At 34.0% G+C, this 24202-nt stretch overlaps 1 protein-coding gene across 1 annotated transcript in view; it reads left to right on the top strand.

Moving 5' to 3' along the window:
* Positions 1-24202, top strand: part of MACROD2 (mono-ADP ribosylhydrolase 2) — a 1967591-nt gene that overhangs the window by 6043 nt on the left and 1937346 nt on the right. The gene's annotated exons all lie outside the window — the stretch shown is intronic.

Raw genomic sequence — 24202 nt, 5'->3', positions numbered from 1 at the left:
TTTGCTATATGAAATAATTGGTTGTCATTTAATTGCTTGTAGCAATCTACTCTGTTATTTAAACTTAAGAAATTATTTTAACATAATTCATGTTTGGAGATATACCACATTTATGTTATGGTACATTTTTATAGATACTTTAAAAAAACTATTCTGCAGTAGTTGTTGGAGCAAATGATATTAGGGATATGTTGCTTTAGTGAGATGGCCTTTTGAGTTTGTTTTGATTTGGTTCATATATATCGCATTTCTTCAAGTTATTTTCAGGATTGGATACAGTTGAAAGATAGTATATTAGGAAGAATAGAGAAAAACCAAATAACATTTCACATAATTTAAAGAAGAGTATATATTTTGTATGATGTGCTATTGGTAAAGTATTTGTATGGTAAAATTTACTCTCAAAGTTTTTATGGTTTGATGAGACTCTAGATAGTTTGACGGAAAATATATGTGTTAGCATATAAATGAACTGTTAAGTATTGAAAAGGTATATGGAAACAGTTATGAAAACAACATAATAGATTTAATAGAAGTTTAATATGTTATCTTTGAATGAACACTCATTGGTGTTAATAGTCTGAATGTGAAATTTAAGAAGAAACAGGGTGCTTTTTAGAATACATAAATGTTTCGAAAGAAAGATAATTTTATGAAAGGGACTGAGGACATTCTAATTTCACAGGTTGTGGTCTTAGATTGGTGGAACTGTAGAGTATACTATGGACCCAGAACAAGAAGACTAGTGTGGAATTTCTGTGGACAGAATCTGTGGGAAACAGCAGCCAAATTAGCCTTTGGTGTCTGTGAAGAGAACATGCTTATCTGAGTGTTTGGGCTTTAGAGAGAATTTTGTTTTTGTGGGAAAGCAAAGCCTGTGAGTTCTTTTAGAGCTAACTCTGCCTGGAAAAATGTGTGACCTTGGGCAAATGGGGTAGTGGCTGTATCCCAGGTTCTATTGGGGTCACTGAACAAGCTGATTGGGATGTACACATCTGACCTGCTTGCCCAGTGTCTTCAGTAAATGCAGTTGTTTTAATAATGGGCTAATTAAGACATCATTGAGAGAAGGTAGTGCTGTGTAATGAAAAGAATATAAATCAAAAGGACAGATCTCTGGGCCTTGACTGAACTAGGACCATATGCCTCTTCATGGTTGGGTCTGTTATTTATTCTTTTGTTTATGGGAAACTGATATTGAATACTTCAGCTCCACTTTTTGTGGCAAGTGAATCTCTCTTTCACTTGTGCTTCATTCATCTGATTTTCTTTCTTCATTGCTATTGTAGGTGGTCAGTTTTCTAAGGATGCAATATCTGATGATCTTCTTTAACAGGTTTTGCCTCCTGAAATAGAGGTAGTTTTCTATTGTTGCCAGAATAATTGAAAAAGCAATAGTGATACCCAGGCTGCATTGCCCAGTGTTGGGTCTGCTCACCTCTGTGTAGAGGCTTGGCCTTTTTATGTTGGTTGCTTCTATTTGAATATTCAGCACGTGGGAGTGTAGGGTTGAACTGGGTTGTTAGAGAATTTGGAGTTGGATATTTTCAGAGATAGCCACAGCCCAAAATATTTCTGCCTAATCAGAGACGATACATCGAGTAACACCTCACATTGTTATTCCCTAACAAGAGTCTGTATATTTAATCCTTTCTCCCAATATGAGCTTTACAGTGGTTTACAACTGCTCTCTGTATTTCATTTCTTTCCTTCATATTTTTTTGAACTTGAAAGTTCTTCATGAGGAACTAGGTGGTGTACTCAAAATTGTGTTTCTATTAAACAATGTCTTAGTTCCATCTAATGTTACTTGCTTCTCTCTGTTGTGACCTGGAAATTGGTGACTGGTCTCTTTTTTTTTTCATGAAATGGAATGACTCATTTATAAGTAATAACTGTTAATTTCTTTGCCTTATATATATCTTTCATAGTGCTTTGTTGCAGTATTACCTACCCAGTGCTCAGTTACACTAAAGTATTAGTCAAGAGAGTTTTAGTATTTTATTAGTTTGAAAGATCCTTTAAAAATATAAATCTTTAAAAAATGATAAAGGACAATTGTAAAGTTATATTTTATATTTTATTTCGAAGTGTTTAAGCCACTGCTTATAATGTATATATATATATAAATAGGTATTGATATTTATAATAGTTTAATCTTTTAAGTATGAGATTTCAAACTAAGTTTTAAAAGAAGTCTGTTTATAATTCTGTGTCATATAGTTTCTGATTTGTAGGAAAGGAATACTATTTATTGGGCTAGCACAACATGCCTATTTTAAATTTAGTAGTTTATCATTATTACCTATGTTTTTATAGAAGGCCATGTGTCATGGCCTTGATATTCATGGTTACATGGAACGTTCTCAAGCTATTGTTTAATAAGTTTTTTTCTTAACTTTGCTCAGTTTTCTTTTACTTTAATTAAATGCTTCTTGTTATTTTATTGTAACAAAGTTAAATAATAATGAGAGGAGTAGTAGCCAGATGTATTTGTCATAATTTTAATTTTAAGCTTTCTTAACAAAAGGAAACCAAAAATTGCCAAATAATATAAAAATCAATGTGCAGAAAAGAGGAAGCAAGTAGATAATATTTTTATTTTGATTTACTACTTTTTTTTTTTTTTTTTAAAGAAGATGTTGGGGGTAGGAGTTTATTTATTTATTTTTGCTGTGTTGGGTCTTCGTTTCTGTGCGAGGGCTTTCTCTAGTTGTGGCAAGCGGGGGCTACTCTTCATCGCGGTGCGCAGGCCTCTCACTGTCGCAGCCTCTCTTGTTGTGGAGCACAGGCTCCAGACGTGCAGGCTCAGTAGTTGTGGCTCACCGGCCTAGTTGCTCCGCGGCACGTGGGATCCTCCCAGACCAGGGCTTGAACCCGTGTCCCCTGCATTAGCAGGCAGATTCTCAACCACTGTGCCACCAGGGAAGCCCCTTGATTTACTACTTTCTTAATATTGGAGAAATAGGGATCAGCAGAGGAAAGAATGGGAGATGATTACCAAAAAAAACCCCATTTGCTTATCGTTCATGTTTATATTTTTCAACTACTATTAGTAAATCTCTGGAATTATATGCTTCTAATTACTTCTTCCTCTGTGTTAGCAATTCTGTAATAATTCTATTTCATTTGTCAGTTGCTGTGTTGTAGGGAATTTTAAAATGCTTGTCTCTATTATATCTGTGTCTCTAGCAACTGGAATAGTGCCTCATGTTTAGGTGTGCTCAGTCAGTATGTTACATAAGAATGCCTCAGAGGTTAACAGTCTACAATGGACAATTCTTTTTTCTTTATTTTTTTTCAAACTTTAATATGAGCATTTAAAAACATATATAAAAATAGAGTACTGTAATGAACCTTTCTGTGCGCACCACCCAGTTTCAACAGTTAATGATGGTCAGTTTTATTTCATGTATATCAGTGCTTCCTGCACCTTTCTCCCAGACCGTTTCAAAGCAATTCCTGTATATCTTATCAACTTTATCTGTAAATATATGTATGTGTGCCTATGCGTGCATCTCTAAAAAGGTAGGGACACTTTTTTGTTGTTTTAATATAACCACAGCACTCTCACATCAGAAAATTAATTCTTTAATGTAATTAAATGTCCAGTTAGTATTCACATTTTTCTCATTGTCTAATAAAGAGTTTTGCTTTCTTTTTTTTTTTTTTTTTTGCGGTATGCGGGCCTCTCGCTGTTGTGGCCTCTCCCGTTGCGGAGCACAGGCTCAGCGGCCATGGTTCATGGGCCCAGCCGCTCCGCGGCATGTGGGATCTTCCTGGATCCCAGGAAGTGCTAGATTTCCTTTTATTTACCAGCTTTTGGATTGAGTTGGTTTCCTGAAATCCTCCAGAAGTAGCCAGAGTACTTTCTCTTTAAGTTTTGACTGGCATTTTGGATCTTTCTCTTCCTCTTTCCCCATTCTTCCTCCCCCGACATACGTTAAATGGGAATGCCTCATTTAAAGTATAGTGCCTGTACAAATACATACAATTACTAAAATGTAGTCCTAGGATATAGTAGAAAGGGAAAGATAGATATAGATATATCAGTGGATGGATAGATATGATAGAAGGATGACATTGCTTCTTTGTAGGGACAGAAGTTCAGTTCTCAGGTTTACTTGTTATGTGTTCTGTTCTCTTTTGCTACTTTCCACACTGAGGTTCTATTAGAATACCACTCAGAGAAGCATGACTTTGCCATGCTTAGGTTAATTTTCTCTTACTGTTTGGTATCAGAGAAAATAGCTATAGCTGTAAGTTTAGATTGACTGTGACTCTTTACTTTTAATGTTTATATGGAACAGTAAGGGATGAAAAATATAATAAATGATGAAGGTGAGTTAAGTGGAAACTATAAAACCATTTTATTCAGGTATGACAAAATATTAAAAGGGTCATTTAGAAAGAAACTTCATATTTCTTATCTTATATGTAATATTCAAATCTGATTTATAGGTCATTTGAAAACACTTAACTACAAAAATCTGAACTGTGAAGTCTTTGTAAGTCTGAATTTCCATTTCTTGAGGTGTATAGAAATATTTTGAGATATTTGGGCTGACTAGGGACATGTGTGTAATCTTTCTTTTGGTTAACTTAGAAGCTCAGCCTCGTTTGCTCTCTTAAACTAATTTCTACTTTTAAATGATTTTCATGAGAGGTGATGGCTGACCAAAGAAATATAAGTCCAAATTGCTGAGTCTCTCCATCACACTGAGATCTTATTTCAATGTAGGTTTTGAATTTTGTTATATTTTACCTATGTCCTAGGTTGAATATTGATATTCAGAAATCATCAAAGAAAGAGTATCTTAATCATATTTCAATCCCAGTGCATAGTCCAGTATTTTTATCCTTAGTAAATTAGCAATAACTATTTTTTGAATGTCAGTATGTTTATTAATCACCAGGAATGAGGAAATAAGAATATAATTATGTTGTTGCTGAATATTATATGGAGAGGAGTAAGGGACTATATGGTAAAACAAATTAAAAAATTTTAATAACTATGATGAGGTGGGCTTTGCTGCAGATTTTAAAACTATATTAGCTGCATTATTTTATTAAATATTTGATGTTGTTGGTTGGAAGACAGACCACAATTTAAAATGACTGAATAGTTAGGAAAATGGTATTTATAACAGGATGGAATTCAGTAGGCTTATAAAAATTGGAAAGGAATGTTTCCTGTTATAGTCTTTTGATATTGATCCCTTTTTATATTATTTTCAGTTTGAGCACTATACTTTAAAAGTAAAATAATCTGTAGAAGCAGAAGAAAGCTCAGAGCAAAACATCTCAACTTTTTAGGTACAAGTCATTTATTTTCAGCGGGTGGTGATTTATTTTCCCCACTTGTATGACCTTAAAATGAATTTAATTAAAAAAACAGAAAGCTATTTTTGCCTCACGTAACTAAGACCACTCTAGCTTATTCTTCAAACAATTATTTGTGAAGTTTCCATTACGTGTAAAGATGTTGCACAAGCAGAACTTAGATTAGAAACAGTCATTTTTCACTCCAAAAGTGAAAAGTAGACTAGGATAAAGACTAAAATCCTAAATGACCTGAATTCTTCTATGATCTTGCCCCTCTCCTTTTTGGCTTCTTATTATATCACTCCCTTTCTTGGTCTCTGCATCTAGCCACACTGTCCTTTCTTTTTCTGGAATGTATTGTGCTCCTTCCCACTACTGGGTCTTTATCTGGTTGTTTTTATCTCCACGTCCTTGTTAATTTTTCTCAGCTTTCAGTTCCCAGCTTGAAACCCTTCTATTCTGTCTGGAGTCTTCGCTGAACCCTTACTTTGGAACAGTTTCCTATATTAAATACTTTCATACAGCTATGATCCTTTTCATACAGCATTAATATCAGTTTGTCTTTAATGTACTCAATCATAGGATTATCTGATCAAGATCTATCTCCTTGTAAGATTAATTACTGTGAACATAGGGGCCATGTTGTCTGTCTTAACTCTCCTTTATATCTGTGGCATCTAGCATTATGCTTGTTGCACAGTAGATATTCAGTAATTATTTGTTGTGTGAATTGAATAAATGATAAACTATTTGCCTGATGGTATTTTCATGCATTATTTTCTGTCTTCCCACCTTTTCTTCACTGTATTGTAAAGATTCACGTGGGAATAATGGGCTTAGAAATTAATCCAGTTGCTTTTTAATGTAGGTAATAAATACTTTGCATCTCTGTAATATAAGGTTGGTTTTATTGTTTTAAAAGTTAGATAGCCTAATGATAAATTACAATTAAGATTTTACAGAACTACTGTATAGATATTTAACTAGTTGACACAAGGATGAGGATTTATGTTATGTGTATTCATCAGCATTGTGTATTATTATTTATAGTACTTAGTAACTAAACGTTATTTCAATTTCTGTGAACTTAAATGTCAACAGAACTTAAGTTAAATGAGTGTAAATGTAGAAACTTAAGCCTATTACATAATAAGATTTTAAAGTGTAGAAAAATCTTAAGGTATTACCATTGTAAATGCATTTACTTTGGCATTATTGATTCTTGACACATAAAACAACTGTAAGAAATTATATTAGTATTATATCCTGCTTAAGCCCTTTACTGAGTTATTTGGTTTGCTTCAAAAAAGAACTTGGCTACAGATAAAGCATTTGGTTTCCCATGGAAGAATTAGGCTAAGTAAGAGAATTTTGAGAATAAATAGCGTTCACTCTAATGTATAAAAATATTAAAAATTTTTGTGTAATGATATTTTGTGTGAAGGTGTGAACATTGGTTTAGTCAGACATTTGTGAAGTAAGGTTAACTTCTAAAATAGCGAAAAAAGAATATGAAGAAAAGAATATATAGTGATTCATAATTCACTGCATGGTTTTGTTTTTCCTCTGCCTTTATCTCACTCTTGGTCTTTTAAACTGTTTTCCAACACTATTTTAACAACACATAAATAAGTTTTATCGTACATTGCACCATGTACCAAGTGCTATGTAAATTGTCCTTGTATTTAAGTTTGTTTTTAAAATAATGTAGAAACAAAAATCAAACACCTTTTTTTTGATACATATCAAGATGACCCAGTGTTGAAAACACAAGATGAGAAGTTCTTTCTGTGTTATTTTGTAAGTCTGTAACTTCACCACAGATTGTGTTAGTTTTCTTTTTAACCCATTAAATGAATTATACTAGTAAATATGGTTTTACTTAAATACATTTTGGTTAGTGCAGACCAAAATGAGATAGGTTATAGACTGGTGGTAGCCAAAGCCAACCTTTTCCTTTCTCCCCACCCCTGTCCCCACCTTGATTGTCTTTCTGTATAAAAGAGTCTTTATAAAAGTCTGTCTTCTTTTTTCAAATATTTAGTTGTTACATTTTCATATAAGTATTCAAAACAAGGATTTGAATATAGTTTATGGTTTTATTGAAGCCTTTGATTTACAACCAAGTTGAGAATTACTGATGAAACAAGTAACAAATATAGATAATAAAGTTCAGTAAAAGTCCATATGCCTGGCCATATGCATGCCAGGGCAGAAGATATATGAGCCTTTGGAGGTTTGGAAATGTTACGGTTTAGTTTGGTCTAGGTCCAGGGCAAGCCATGGATTTCAGATTGCTAGTTGTTCTCTAGAGATTGGATTAGGATATATTCAGTTTTTTTAAGAACCCAGACTATCCCAACATGGAGGTGATTCTCCCATTAAACTTAGATTTGAGATTGTGTCTGCCATATGAAAATAACAGAGTTAGAGATTTTCCAAATTTTATACTTCTCCTGTATTAGTGATTCTGTTGGGGTAAAAACTTTCAGGGTTTTGTTTTGTTTTGTTTATTTCTGTATAAGTTGAGGCTTACTGTTATATACTCATCAGGTGTGTAATAATGGGAGTGATTTTTATTATTTTGATAAGTATATGTATCTTCTATGTTAACTCTGGGAATGCACAGGTTTTGGGATTAAACGTGTCTGTCATCAAATCCCAATTCTGCTGTTATATACCCTAGTCAAAGAACCTGTGACCTCCCTAAACTTGTCTCCTCATATGTTAGTTACCCCATTGGGGCTGTTTGTTTTTCCTTCTTAAGGTTGTGAGGAGAACTAATTGAGAGAGGACATCAGTGTGTCTACATAGCTCCAAAGCCTTCTCTTATTATAGAATGCACCTTCCCCTTGCATGAAACTTTTTCTGACTCCTACTCATATCTGTGCTCATAGCCAGTGTATAATAGAAAGTAGACTTTTTTCCTATGCTTGTAACTGTAAATACATGTACAGTTTGTTTGAATTTGGACTGTCTGCTTTAGAAGGTAGAAACTGTGACTGTTTTGGAATTTTATTTTATAGGGTCTAGTGGAGGTCTTTGTGTACAAATCCACTTAGTAGTTTGTGGTAAGTGTGCTAAGTAGAGTTACAACTGGTCAAGGAAAAAAAATTTTAAGACAGTTGGTTATTTGGAAACATCAGGCACTACTTTTTTGTTTCCTCTGTGAGTGCTCATACGTTGTTTTTAAGAATTTTGAAATTTGTGCTGTTAGATTTGAGAGAAGATGGCATCTAAAACTGAAGATACTTTCTGAATTAAAGGCTAGTATTTTAAAATTTCTAAATTTTTTTGTTGTTATTTAGCACTTTGTAAGAGTAAATAACAAGCTAATAAAATTTCTGGCCATTGGGTGTATGTGAATTCTAATGTCATTGAAAGGGAAAAAAATTTTGTTTAAAACCAGATTTGACTGAACAGCTTTCACATACTAAGGGAATAGCATAATTCATACATCAGAAGAGATGACTTTTAGTTGAGGAAAATATCTTGAACCTTTGTGGATATGAGAAGTCTGGAAAGAAAAGACAAAAGCAGAGGGGAATTTTGAGTTTCTTGGGCAGCCTGAGAGAGAAGTGTGAAGGATATAGGAACAAAAGGAAAAGAAGATGTGAGGAGAAATGGTGGAGAGCAAGAAGCTCCAGCAATGCGGCAGGAAGTCAGTCCCTATGTAAGGACAGAATCCATCCATCTTTAAAGAGTATAAATAGGATGGGGGCTGGAGATATTTATCTTACCTGATTATTAAAATAACAGGTGTACCTGGATGCAGATAACCAGTACCTGACATCTTGGTTGTTTTAATGATAGTAGAAATTATATGACTCGTAAGAATACTGAATTTAACCATACTTATGAGTGTCTTTGACAAATACAAAAAATATTCTATCCTCTGTAGTCTCTGAAATTCTTCCTCTGATGCAGGTGGTAAGAGGCAGGACAGAGATAACAATGCCTACCTAGCAGTTTACTAGACATATGCTTATCTCAGCTAAGTAACTCATTCAAATTTATGGTAGCTTGACTTGGTTCTTAAGCATGTTTAAAATCTGTTTAACCATTTTAATTTTAACAGTTCAGTGGTTTTAAGTACATTTACAGTCATCATCAGTACCCACTTCCAAGACATTTTCACCTTCCCAAATAGAAACTCTGTACCCATTACATAATAACTACCCATTTTGCTCTCTCACCCAGCTTCTGGTAATCTCTATTCTGTTTTCTGTCTCTATAAATTTGCCTGTTCTAGACTTCCTGTAAGTACAATCATACAATATTTGTCTCTTATGTCTGGCTTATTTCACTTAGTATAATGCTTTCTAGGTTCATCCATATTGTGGTGTGTATTACAATTTCATTCTTTTTTAAGGTTGGGTAGTATTCCACTATATATGTATGCCACATTTTGTTTATTCATTCATTTGTTAATAGACATTGGGGTTTCCACCTTATGGCTATTGCAAATAATGCTGCTGTAAACTTTGTGTACCAGTATCTGTTTTCAGTTCTTTTGGGTATATGACTAGGAGTGGAATTGCTAGATTATTTGGTAATTTTACGTTTAACTTTTTGAGGAACCACAACACTGTTTTCCACAGCAGCTATACCATTTTACATTCCCATCAGCAATGCACAGGGACTCCTCTACATTCTTGCCAATTCTTGTTATTTTCTGTTTTTTTTTTCGGTACGTGGGCCTCTCACTGTTGTGACCTCTCCCATTGCGGAGCACAGGCTCCGGATGCGCAGGCCCAGCGGCCATGGCTCACAGGCCTAGCCGCTCTGCGGCATGTGGGATCCTCCTGGACCAGGGCACGAACCCGTGTCCCCTGCATCGGCAGGTGGACTCTCAACCACTGTGCCGCCAGGGAAGCCCTTTTTTTAAAAAATAATAATATAAAGAATAATTTATATAATATTTATATAAATATTTATATAAATATTTATATAAATAAAATAAAATATAAAGAATAATTTCTTTCAGCAATGTTTTGGAATTTTCATTGTACAGGTCTTTCACCTCATTGGTTAAGTTTATTACTAAGTATTTTATTCTTTTTGATGCTATTGTAAATGGAATTGTTTTCTTAATTTTCTTATCAATTGTTCATTCCTGGTACATAGAAATGCAACTGAACTTTGTGTGTTCATTTTGTATCTTGTAACTTTGTTGAATTCAAGCTAATAATATTTTGGGTTTTCTACACATACCATCATGTTATCTGCGAACAGAGGTAATTTTACTTCTTCCTTTCCAATTCATAGGTGTATATTCCCTTTAAGCTGCTGCTGAATTCAGTTTGTGTTTTGTTGAAGATTTTTGCATAGTTATTCACAAGGGATATTGGCTGTAGTTTTCTAGTAGTGTCTTTTTGGCTTTGGTATTCAGTAATGCTGGTTATATAGAATGAGTTAGGAAGTGTCCCGTCCTCTTCAATTTTTTCCAAAGAGTTTGAGGATTGGTGTTAATTCTTCTTTAAATGTTTGGTGGAATTCACCAATGATGCCCTCTAGTCCTGGGCTTTTTATGTTAGAAAGTTTTTGAAACTGATTCAATCTCCTTATTAGTTATAGGTCTATTCAGATTTTCTGTTTCTTTATGAGTTAGTTGTGGTAGGTATTTCTAGGTGTGTTTCTAGGTATTTGTCCATTTCATCTAGGTTATCCAGTTTGTTAGTGTGTAATTGTTCATAGTATCCCCTTATAATCCTTTTTATGTATGTGAAATTTGTAATCATGTCCCTACTTATATTTCTGATTTTAGAAATTTTAGTCTTTTTTTCCCTCTTAATACAGCTAAAGGTTTGTCAGCTTTATCTTTTCAAAAACCCAGCCCTTAGTTTTATTGATCTTTTTAAATTGTTTTTCTAGTCTCTATTTTATTTTATTTATCTCTACTAGTCTTTATTACCTCCTTTCTTCTGGTAACTTTGTGTTTAGCTTGTTCTTTTTTTTTTTAAGTTTCTTAATGTATAAAATTAGATTATTGATTTGATATTTATTTATTTAGATTTTTTTTGACATGGACCATTTTTAAAGTCTTTATTTATTTATTTATACTTTTTTTTTTTTTTTTTTTTTTGCGGTACGCGGGCCTCTCACTCCGGAGAGGCCCAGACGCGCACAGGCTCCGGACGCACACAGGCTCCGGACACGCAGGCCCAGCAGCCATGGCTCCTGGGCCCAGCCGCTCCACGGCACCAGACCAGGGCATGAACCCGCGTCCCCTGCATCGGCAGGTGGACTCTCAACCACTGCGCCACCAGGGAACCCCTAAAGTCTTTATTGAATTTGTTACAATATTGCTTCTGTTTTATGTTTTGGGTTTTTGACTGTGAGGCATGTGGGATCTTAGCTCCCCAACCAGGGATCGAACCCACATCCCCTGCATTGGAAGGTGAAGTCTTAACCACTGGACTGCCAGGGAAGTCCCAAAGTCTCTCTTTGTTTACTTTGTCTTCCTCAGAGTTTTACAGATGTTTCCTCAGGAGTTCTTCCGGCTCGATGCTGGGACGCTCCTTCAGCACATAGCTAGGCCTCCTCTGAATCTAAGGATCATCTTGAGGTACAAGCTTAAGGTCTTCTCAGCTCTTTTCTGAGCATGTATCCTGTCTAGACATGCACATGACTTTCTAAATTCCCCTGTATACATGGCTGCTTTTGAATGTCCTTATTTCCTAAAGAGCCTCACCCTGTCTTCTCCTTGGGCTAATATATAGTCTATTATATGTCTGCCCGTAATCTTGTCCCAGGTGTCTGTGAGTCTGTAGTTGCCTAGAGCTTTTATGAGCACTGCCTGCTGATTTTTCCATCTTAATTTTGAGTTAGGTGAAGTAGGGATGAGTGCCTTCCATCAGTTCTTCAAGTATCCCCAGATAGGTGAGAACAGACTTACACAATAATTTGCAGATAAGGTCTTTTCTGCTGGTTCACAGGAGGGAACTGGCAACCACTGCTACTGCTTCAACACCAAGACTGCTGTTGTGCTGGGGAGGGTGTAGGGCAAAGATGAGTAAAAATACTTTAAAAAGTCTCTTTTGAAGATGGGTTTTTCTTGATTGGGTGTTTGCTTGGCTTCTGTAAACCTTAGACTGTTTTCCAGAATTTCAACAAAGTTGGTTCAGACAGTTTCTTTCTGTTGTTTTCAGTGTTTATGTGGGCAGATGAGAGCTTGGAGCTATCTGGTTCACCATTCTGCTTGAACTTTATAATTTCAAATGTGAAAACCAACTGTTTGGCTACCACTAGCTGCTTTAACAAAGTAACCCTCAAGTTCAATGGCTTAACCTGATAAAAGTTTATTTCAGTTTACTTAGCAGTCTATTTGTGGGTGTTTGTAATTGGTATCAGTGGAGGAGTGGTGGTGGTGGTGGTAGTGGTGTTTGGATTGGGGAATGTGAGTACGTGTCTTTGAGGGGGCACTCTGTTTCACGTAGTCCTTCAGCGACAGAGCTGATCAAGCCTATGCCTTCTTTAACACGTTGCTTCTGAGGGTGCCCTGGAGAACCTTAGGGGAAAGGGGAAAAGAGAGGGATGTATCAGAGGGTTTTATGAGCTAGCCCCCGGAGATGGTACACTTGATTTTCACTCACATATCTTGGGCTAGATCTCAGGCACATGGCCATATTTAATTGTAAGAGACGCTGAGAAATGTAATCTTAACTATATACTCAGGAAGAGGATGAAACTAGTTATTTTGGTGAATAGCTAGTAATATCTGCCATACCAGCCATGCACAGAGCTTCCTTGAACTACCATTTTTCTATTGAATGAGCTGTAAGATACACCATTATTTTATATTCCATTAAGAAGGAAGAGGAAAAAAAGCACTGTCAATTGAATTATTATACGGTGCTCCCTAATCAGTCTGATCTGTCAATAAATTAAAAAATTATTTTAGATTTCTCCATTATATACTTCTATGATATATCATACTTGAACATACCTTAGAAGGAAACTATAAGTGAAGTAAGTTTAGGTCTTCCTAAAACATCTTTGCACTCAGAATCCATTCTTCTGAATCATTTTTTCCCAACCAGAGTTGTCGATGTGTTTTTCCACAGAATTATTTTATGTGCAGTTAGGAGAGTTGGTGATACAGTACTACCTAAAAATGTACTCTGCTTTTGTCTGGGATTTCCTTCTAAACCACTGATACCTAGTCTGTAAGTTTTAATGCTGGCATATTCTTTTTTTTTTTGCCGTATGCGGACCTATCACTGTCGTGGCCTCTCCTGTTGCGGAGCATAGGCTCAGCGGCCATGGCTCACGGGCCCAGCCGCTCTGCAGCATGTGGGATCTTCCCGGACAGGGGCACGAACCCGTGTCCCCTGCATCGGCAGGCAGACTCTCAACCACTGCGCCACCAGGGAAGCCCTAATGCTGGCATATTCTTGATCTTACCAGGTGGTGTTAATGAAAGGTTTTCAACCAGTACTTGGACTCATGTTCTTTCCTCAAATGGTCATTTGGATTGTTGCCTGAAATATTGAGAGGTTGCAGTTGTCTAATTATATCACCAGAAATGATAAATAAATTCTTATATACACAGGCAGTGAAGACTGTCATGAACACCACCTCCACAGCAGCAACTGTAAACACCTTTAATTGTAAGGCACCTGCCAATTTCAGAGATGTTAAGATGTTAAAAAAAAAAAAAAAAAAGGCATCTTCGAATTGAAGATGTATAGTATGTTGAATTTGTTTTGATATGTAAGTTTTTGTGTTTTTTAATATTTAGGACTTTTTACACCTAATGATGTCTAACCTATTGAAAACACTGGTTATTTGAATTTATAAAAATTATTTTTTAGTTTTTCAAGTTCTTTAGTTTGGAGAATTAGGTGAAGTGAATGGTAGGATGGATCAGCTCTTTGGAGCATTGGCTTAAAGTTATGAGAGTCTGATTTTAGAACAATACAGGAAAACACTTAAACACTGTTAGTTGCTTCTGAATGGAATGGACTCTGACACAGTGCATTTTCTGTCATTGGAATTATTCAGAAAGGTTCTGGATGAAAATCAGTCAGACAGAGTGAAAGCCCTTCCTTCACTGGGCAGTAATTGAAGAAGATGTTGTCTAATGTGTCTTTCTGACTGTTGAGATTCTTATTCTAAAATAATTTAATTTTGTGTAAATGGTCTTCCCTTTTCTGATCCTTGACGGTATAATTTATCAGTGCTTTCTGTCGGGGGTTGCAACACCAGTGATTTTTTTTTTTCCTTAATGTAAGACAGACAACTAAATGCAGATTACTGTTCTGTTTCTAATTAAGTGATTAAACATACTAAGCCAAGGCATTCTTTGGAACACTGATTGGCACAGAGGGAGTGTGTATTCAAGGAATAGTACTTTTTCCTTTGTGGATTTCACTGCAAAATATTGTTACCTCATTTTCCTGGGGGCACAGGAAAATTCTAATTTGTTGGTTCTTTCAGGGTTTAGTTTGTGAAAGGGGCCACTGTCAATTTTATTTTTAATTAAAAAAAGGCTTATGGAAATGACCCTCTTTCCTCTCTTTCTTTTTGTTGTAACACAGTACTTGTGGCCAGACTCTTTGGAATTATCAGTACTTAAACAACTAAATAAGGAATCTTCTGACCTTTCCTGTTAGTGGCTCAAATAATCATTACAAGGATTGTTCCTACACTTTTGCGGAGCAAATTAAATAGGTGAAGGACAGCCAAGTTTTAGAAGGAGAGAGCCAGAGATACATCTTTTTCTTATTTTCTTCCTCATACCCAAATCTAGACGTCAAGTTATCTGAGATTTACTTTTACTGAAAATAATGATAGTGAATAATAACACTCCCACTTTAGTTTCGGCCATTCATAACTTGCCAGTAGCTCAAACTTGGGATTTTAAAGACTGTTGAACTATGTTCATGGAATGCTTTACTGAGTAAATATATGTTTTTCATCATAATGAAAACATGTCTTTTTTCTGAATAGATTTGTACTGGTATTCTAAATATTTAATGTATCTCCCTCTTTGTGATAGAGACCGCTCTAGATTTCTCTGGTAATATTTCTGGCAAAGTCTGTGCTCTTAATCTTTCTGCCTCTTATGCTTTTACAAATACTCTACTGTATGTGTACTCTTATATAGTATTTTGTTAGTTTATATAGTAAAAGTTAACATTATATATACATGGCATTTTGGAGCTTGCTTTTTCCACTTAAAACTGTATTTTGACATTTCCTTGTTTTTTTTAAACTGTATGTTTTATCATATATCATTTAAATTTATTTACCATACATTATTTTATCCTTGATGGACACTAGGTATTTTCCCCAATTGCTAATAAGGATATGATGAATATGTTTATAACCCTTGTATATATGTCTGAGGCTTTATGTGAGATAGATTCCTAAAAGTGGAACTGCTGGGTCACAGACAGTGCAGATTTGAAATTTTGGTAATATTGTTACATCATCCTTCAAAATGGCTGAAATAGTTTATACACACATCAACATTGTCTGAATACCTGTTTTCTCATAATTCTGTCAACAGAAAGTGCCATTAATCCCTGAAATGTTTGCCAGTGGAAAGGGTAGAAACTAGTAACTCGTTGCTGTTGCTGTTAGCCATTTGGATTTCTTTTGTGAGTCATCTGTTTATAACTTTTTCACACTTTTCTGTTGGATTGCCTGTTCTTGTGTTTTAACTTTGTAAATGTTGCAGTATTTTTTATTTTTATTTATTATTTATTTGTTTATTTTTTTTGCGGTACGTGGGCCTCTCACTGTTGTGGCCTCTCCGTTGTGGAGCACAGGCTCTGGACGCGCAGGCTCAGCAGCCATGGCTCACGGGCCCAGCCCTCCGCGGCATGTGGGATCTTCCCGGTACGGGGCACGAACCCGTGTCCCCTGAATCGCCAGGCGGACTCTCAACCACTGCGCCACCAGGGAAGCCCTGAAAACCTATTGTTGAAGAGTCTGGTAGTTAAGAATACAGACTTGAACCAGACAGCCAGGCTGAATACTGGCTCTGCCATTTCTTGGGGAAGGTTGCTTAATCTCTGTACTTCAGTTTCTTCATTGGTAAAATAAGGTTTGTGATGGTATACCTCAAGAAATTATTGTGAGGATTAAAAAAATTAGTGATTTATAAATAGCATAGAATAGTACCTAATCCTTAGTAAGTGATCTTGAAGTGCTTAGCTTTTATAATAATTATTGCTATTGTCACTTATGCTATCTTGTTTTTAGCAAAATTAAAAATTTTTGGTCACATTGGTTAGTGTTCTATTTAATGTCTCTTGCATTTGAGGTTTTATTAAGTTAAGACTGTTCATTCTAATATCTATAAAAGCAAAGACTTTTTAAGTCTCTTCAAAAGGTTGGCTTAATTTTACTTTACGTTTGTTATCTGAGTGGAATTTCTTTTGTGTGGTAGGAGGTAGACTTAGAGTTTTTTTTTTCCCAGTGGATATCTAGTTATGCCCATTGATGTTTTCTTAATCATATACTAAAATTTCCATGTATGCACGAGTCTGTTTCTGGACTCTTTATTCTATTTCATTGTGATCTGTTTGCCAATTCTTATGTCAGTATTACACTCTTATAATTACTATAGTTTATTTATATATTTTGATATTTTATTTGTGAAAAAAGCTACTCTCATCCTTTTTCAAAATTTTCATGGTTATTTTGATGTATCCTTTCTAACTGATTTTAGATTTTGTTCTATTTATAGAATAGTCAGAGTTCTATTCAAATTTTATTTTAGAAAATCCTATGTTTCATAAAGGTTGATATCTTTACAGTATTGAATGTTCTTATCCAAGAATATAGCTTTCCAAAAAATTAATAAATGTGATACATGAACATGGAGAGTCAAACAGTACAGAACAGCATAAAATGAGAAATAAGCCTTTATCTCTGGCTTACTTCCAAAATCTGTTACCACCATTAATAGTTCATGTATGGTGTAGAAAATTTTTGTATTTATATAAATGTGTATTTAGAACTCTTATCCTTTTTTTTTTAATACACATAGGATCATGTTCTAATACTGTTTATTTTTCTGTATCTTTTTTCCACCTCATAATCTATTGTGGAAATTCTTCCATAAGAAATTCTAATGTTTTATTTCATTTATTTTTAAAGTCTTTGTAGTCCGTCCTTGTGTGGACGTATTGTGATTTTATTTAATCACTCTTATTGATGGGCATTTTGATTTTATCAATTTCTTTTTTGCTAGTATAGCTAATATTTTATAGAATGTCCTTGTATATTTATCTTTGTATTATTGTATATGTTTATATCATAAGAATAATTTCTAGCCATGGAATTGCTAGGTCAAAAGATTCAAAGTTTTCAGTTGACAGTGTTTCAGTTTCCACTTTTAAATGTTGAACCATCATTTTATTCCCAGTTTTAGTTTATGCAAATACATTATTTCCCAACACCACCTCTGGATTTTATCAACTGTGTTTTATTTTTGCCTCTCTGATTGCTTTGCTATTTTTTTAAAATCATGAATAAGGTTGAACCTAATTTAATGTGTTTGTTAGCCATTTGTTTTTCTGTTTAAGCACTTACTGTGGGCCAAGCACCATACTAAGTGAATTGCATGCTCATTTAATGAATTATTTCCTCACATCATTTGCTCATTTAATAAAAAGGTTTTAAAAATTAATCTCCTAAGAGTTCATTGCACATTAAGGAAATTACCTTTAGTTATATGTGTTGCAGATTTTTTGGTTTCATCTATTGCGTGTTTTTAATGATTGTGTATGTATGTATTTTACACACAATTTTACTTGGTCATTTGATATTTCATAATTTATCTCAGTCTTATCAACTTTGGTTAGGCTTATTGCTAGATACTTAATTTAATAGATTTTAAAATTATGAATGGGCTCTTTATTCTCATTTAATTTTATAATTGGTTATTCATGAGGTATAGGAAAGTTCATTTTTGAGTACTGATCTGGAATTTTGTTATTAGTCACAGTCTTTTAAGAGATACTCTTAGATTTTCTAGGTAGACAATAAAGCCTTCTGCAAATGATCTTATAGCTTCTTAATATTCGTACCTCTTATTTTTTTTTTCTTTTGCTGTGGCTAATGTCGCTAGTATGGTGTTAAATAATAGTGTTCATAACAGGCATTCTTGCCTTGTTCTTGACTTCATTGAGATTTATTTATGTCTCAATTAATAAGATAGTAATCTCATCTTTTAGGGGCACTTATTTTGAAGGAAAGTAGTCTACCTGGTGCATGAATATCTTGAAGGTTAACAGACCTAACTTTTAGTATATGTACTTGTGCAAACATTTTATTCTCCACTCTTCCATTTATATAGTGAGTATAATTATTAATCTGTAATGTAAAATTTTTATAAGGAAGTTACTAAACATGATATTGTAGTTACTCTATAAAAGTTTCATTATATGACAGATTGCTATTTATTGAGTTGTTTTCAAGTACTTATTGATATTTCACACTGGGGCATGACTACTGAGTTATGGAAATTATTTTCCTCTGAATTTTTGGTCACTCTGTTGTTGATCTCAAAAGAAATTTGTATATTTTCATGGACATAATATAGTGAAAGCTTATTTAGACTTTTAATTTCTTTCCTATCATCTCTTAAATTCATCATTCAGGAAAATAGAAGGGTAAAGTAGTGCAGATAAACAAAAAATGGATAATCACAAACCCGTTTTTGAAATGCATCATTTAGACAGCCAATAGGGATTCAATAAAGAACAAGACATGGTTTCTGCCATTTTGAATTCTATATGGTGTTTAATATTTAACAGTGTTGTCTTTTCAGCTGAGATTTACTGACACTAATATTTTAATAGTCTCCAGTTCCTGGCACAATGACTGGAATCTGTTGGGTTCTCAGTAAAATTTTGCTTAACATATTTAATGTTTTTGAAATGTATTCAGACTCAGCTTCAGATTCAGGTTCAGAATACAGATTCTGATTCAATAAGTATGGATTAGGGCCTAGGAACCTACCCTATTAACAGTAAGTACCTCAGGGTGTTTTCCTGTGGTTGCTCCTCGTAAGTATACAAATTTTTTTTTCTGAGTAGAGATTTTCTGTTGTATCTCACAGAAAATCAGTTTTGGAGGAAGAGGTTCACTGTCATCTTCAATGCCTAAGTAATGTAACTTTGCCTTTCACTTTAGGCTTCAGCTTTTCATTAAGGAGGAATCTGTTCATTTAGCAGAAGTGTGGGTGGGCTCTTAGGTATCCATTACTAAGTACATGTTTGTTACTTAACATTGATAACTTGCAATAATTAGCTATTGATTTACTAATCCAGTGATTCATTTTAAGTTAACTTTATGATTTAAAAAAAAAAAACTTTTGAAAACTGAAATGATCTCTTTTCCTTTTTGAGATCCTTGTCATGGCTTAGGTGCATAGAGCTTGAAAAAGTTAAGCATTTCACATGAGGCCTAAAATATATTTTTTAATGATTAAAGTCTAATCTTAATTTTAAAGAGTATTACACATGAGTAGCTGGTTATATTCTAAGGTACCTTGCTATTTAATAAGAGTCTTTTTTGTATTGTTATTTTAATACGCTCCAAAATATGAACAGATCATGATGACCCATGGAAACATGATTGCAAATTTGTAGAATGTATTAATTTTGGGATCACTAATTTGGCCAAAATAGAAATGATAATGGGAGTTTAATCCATTATAAGTTTTCTATAAAAATTCTACAGTAATATTTTGTTTCAGTAAATATTTTAGTTGGTGAGTAGGATCAGTTGCTTTGTTTCTTTTTTCTTCCGTTGCATCTCTATTCTTAAATGTAAGTTTAAAAAAGTGAGTTGTAAGAGTTACAAAGCATTTTGCTAAGTCCTATTCAGTAATTAATAAAAGTTCCTTTTATGGAGTCCTGTAACTGATATCACATTTCATCATGCTGGGCATTTACATATTTATTTGATAATTTTAATAAGAGATACATAGTTTCTTGATTGATAGCTTGGTTGAGCTTTACCCAGCTCAAAGGAATTTCTGAATTTCATTTCTGAATTTAAATCAGTGATGTTGCTAATCTGTGTAAACCACCTGTGTTTATCTGTGTGTGGAGATGAGGAGTAAAAGTGACCATAGAAGTAAGGATAATTAGAGGTTAATGATAAGGGAAATAAACATTCCCTTGGAATTAGAAAAGGTTCTGTTTGTTTTTTAAGATACCTATAAAGTGCTTAATATGTGCTAGACCTAGTTCTAAGTTCCTTACAAATGTTAACTTACATAAACATCACAGCAGCTCCGTGGAGTACAGTTATTATCTCACTTTATAAATGAGGAAGCCGAGGTACTGAGTTGTTGGCTTGCCCAAGGTCACACTGCTGTTGAGTGGCAGAGTCTGGATTTGGGACAGAGAGGCCTTCTGGTTTTCCATCCTTTTCACTTACCCTCTGTTAATGCATGCTTTTGTTTTCCAAAAGCATTGCTTATGTGTTCATGTGTTATGTGCTTACTATTAATTATATTTAAGTTTGGAAAGATGTATTTTGTGCTGTACATTGTGTAATTTTTATGGATTACAATTCATAATACCATGATGTTAGTTTTTAATTTAAAACATACGCAAATAGTAGAAAAAATAAAGTTCTTGTGGATAATAAAATTGTCAGTAATTGTCAAACATTGTGAAGAAGGCTTTGTTCCCTCAAGTAGATGTGTAATGAATACAACTTTACACCATTTAAAAATTTATTTACATTTCTTTGTAATTCAACCTGTGTTCTAAGTTTGTGCTTAATGAATTATTGAAAGTTTTTTTTTAAAAATCTGCTTTTTAAGATATTTTTTTTACCAGTCACCATTTTTTTTTCAAGTTAGTGCAGTGGACCACATACTGAACATAAACTACATTTTGCAACTTTTAGCAACGTGGTCTATGAACTTGCTGCTCAGACTGGAGTGCTAAGGTATCTATGGATTTTTACCAGGGAGTTTGTGAAGCCACACAATAAAAGTATTACTCTTTTAGAGTATCATTTCTACTAAAAGCTTGGTGGGGGTGGAATATTAAGTAATTTAATTGCTTGACATTTAAAAAGTTTTTTATATTGAAACTAAATGATTCTCAAGATAAAAGGCAAAGAATTTCACATTAATTTCACATTAATGGTCTCTACCCTAGAGGTCCTGAGGTATGTATCAGTTCATTCTGTGGAAAGATTTCAGGAGTGCTTGATTATATTTGAAATCAGTTGGTGTCTTGGAAAGTTGTGAAATTAGTGAACTAAGCAACATAAAATGCTGATCAGTAAAGTTGAGTAAGAGCCCTCATTTTAGAAGTCAGTCAGCTACTGTAGTGTCAGCATATCAGTAATCTTTGTTGGGCTGCTGAGAATAATAATATTATCAAGGCACATGTTTTAAATCTTGGAAATATCTTAATGTTTTCTTGGCTTTTATTAAACCCTACTTTTAAGTAATACTGAGTAAAATTAGGATTTATAAAAAAGATAATTTGGGGTTATCGTTTAATTTACAAAAGCATTGAACATAGTATTTCTTTAAATAACTTGCTTCTTTAGCTTCTTCAGTTCATTATATTCACAGCGTTCAGACCTGCATATAAATGAAGCAAAGAACACCAATAGTTTATAGATGTTATTTTTTTAAATGTAAAACCTCATGTTGAAAGATTAAAAGGATATAAATTTGAAAACCTGTATAGAACCTGTATAGCCAATGTTTTGTTTTCTAAAATACCTAATAGGTTTGGGTATAAGCAATATTGATAATTGCCTTCAATTTCATTCTAAATACTGAGATTAGAGCTTGAATATGCCACTTACTTTTTTATTTTTTAATTTTATTGGAGTATAGTTGATTTACAATGTTGTGTTAGTTTTAGGTGTACAGCAAAGTGATTCAGTTATACATATACATATATTTATTCTTTTTTAGATTCTTTTCTCATATAGGTTAACACAGAATATTGAGTAGAGATCCTTGTGCTATGCAGTAGGTCTTTGTTGGTTATCTGTTGTATATAATATTGTGTGTGTGTGTTCATCCCAAGCTCTTGATTTATCCCTCCCCACCATGTTTCCCCTTTGGTAACCATAAGTTTGTTTTTGATATCTGTAAGTCTGTTTCTCTTTTGTAAATAAGTTCATTTGTATCATTTTTAGAAATTAGATTCCACATATGAGTGATATTATGTGATATTTGTCTTTGTTTGACTTACTTCACTTAGTATGATAATCTCTAGGTCTATCCATGTTGCTACAAATGGCATTATTTCATTCTTTTCATTCTGGCTGAGTAATATTCCATTGTATACATGTACCACATCTTCTTTATCCATTCCTCTGTTGGTGGTATAGCATGTCTTCTTTCATCCATTCCTCTGTTTGTGGTACAGCACATCTTCTTTATCCATTCCTCTTTTGATGGACATTTAGGTTGCTGCCACTTACATTTTATTAATAAGTATGACCATTAAAACTGTAATCACTTGACTTGTAGAGTGACATGAATATATTCTTGAAGTATCCAGATGATAATTGTGGCACAAAGCTTTTTTACTTAAGTGATTTCAGAAAGAAAGGAGGGGAGGGGTGGGTGGTAGCGAACCTTTTAGTAGGGCAGTTATGGGGAGAGCAAATTAAAGAGTTGGCATGCTGTCCTGGAGTGTATTTTCTATGTGGAATTTGCCATCCAATAGCAGAGAGAAGTATAAAGCATTCTCTTTGTGTAATAAATTTAACCAGAAAAAATATACTTTGTTCTTTGTACTTTTACTTTGTTTTATTTCTATTTAGGCTTGACTGAGGAAGAAAAATAGTGGTCGGTAGAATTGGCATAGTTCTAAGTTTCTTGATTTATCACTATATTTGTTCATTCAAGCATGTTTAATTCATATCATCTGTAAAACTCTGTAGACTGAAAATTTTCTATAACTTGGCTAATTACTTTTATAATAAAGAATATACTTAAAACAGAGTAAATTGTTCATGATAAAAGAAAAAAAATACTGATCTCTACTTTCAAATTTCTTTACTTACGCTTTAAGTAGAAGGTGAACCAGAAGTAGGAATTGGAGAGGGTGTTTTTGTTTGTTTGTTTGTTTTTGTGTTTGTTTTTTTTTTGCTGGTTGATAAGATACAACAGTACTACTAAAATAGAGGGGGTCGGGGAAGAAACTGTAAACCAAGACATGTGTACACATGATAGTAATTATTTGAGGCTCCTCTAAGATGTGCCCCTCAGTTTTCTGTTCTTGCTATTTTGGGGGGAGAAATCCTTTGTTTTGAGGATACAATTTCTGTGATATGATTTCTGGAATTTCTAAAAATTAATGCAAGTATATGATAGCAGGCCAAGTCCAAATTGCAATGACAAAAGAAAATAAAAATAAGAAAAAAAAATCCGTAGCAGCTCTGGAAAACAGGAAAGGATGCAGTCAGTGGATCAGAACATTTGGAGACTTTCTGGAAGATATAAGACAGACAAGATTAGATGATTAGAAACCACTACTACTGAGCAGCTTGTAACTCAACATAGGGAAAATTACCTGCGGGTAATATCAGGGTAGTTAGAAGACTCTAGGATCAGTGAATCTATACGAAAAACATGCTAGTTTCTCCCCTTTACCACACTAAAGGCAAAACCCTCCCACAAAGTCCCACAACCTTTTATTATGGGAGTGGGGGAGACTATTGAAGGTAAAGCAGTGACCTGAACCAGCCGTCAATACTGAACAATCTAGATCTTTATTTAAAAAGATGAAGACAATGATGAAATACTGGATATGTGAGGAAAATTAGCAGTGCTGAACAGAGGACTTATACTAAAATAAGCAGAGCAAATAGCCCAGAAATCAGTTAATGTGGAAAAAAAAAAGAAACTGAAAATTTTTAG

The sequence above is a fragment of the Phocoena phocoena genome, chromosome 15, assembly GCF_963924675.1.
Source record: "Phocoena phocoena chromosome 15, mPhoPho1.1, whole genome shotgun sequence".
Lineage (NCBI taxonomy): Eukaryota > Metazoa > Chordata > Mammalia > Artiodactyla > Phocoenidae > Phocoena > Phocoena phocoena.
Note: the sequence above shows the minus strand (reverse complement) of the source record. Positions and strands in the feature narration are given on the sequence as shown.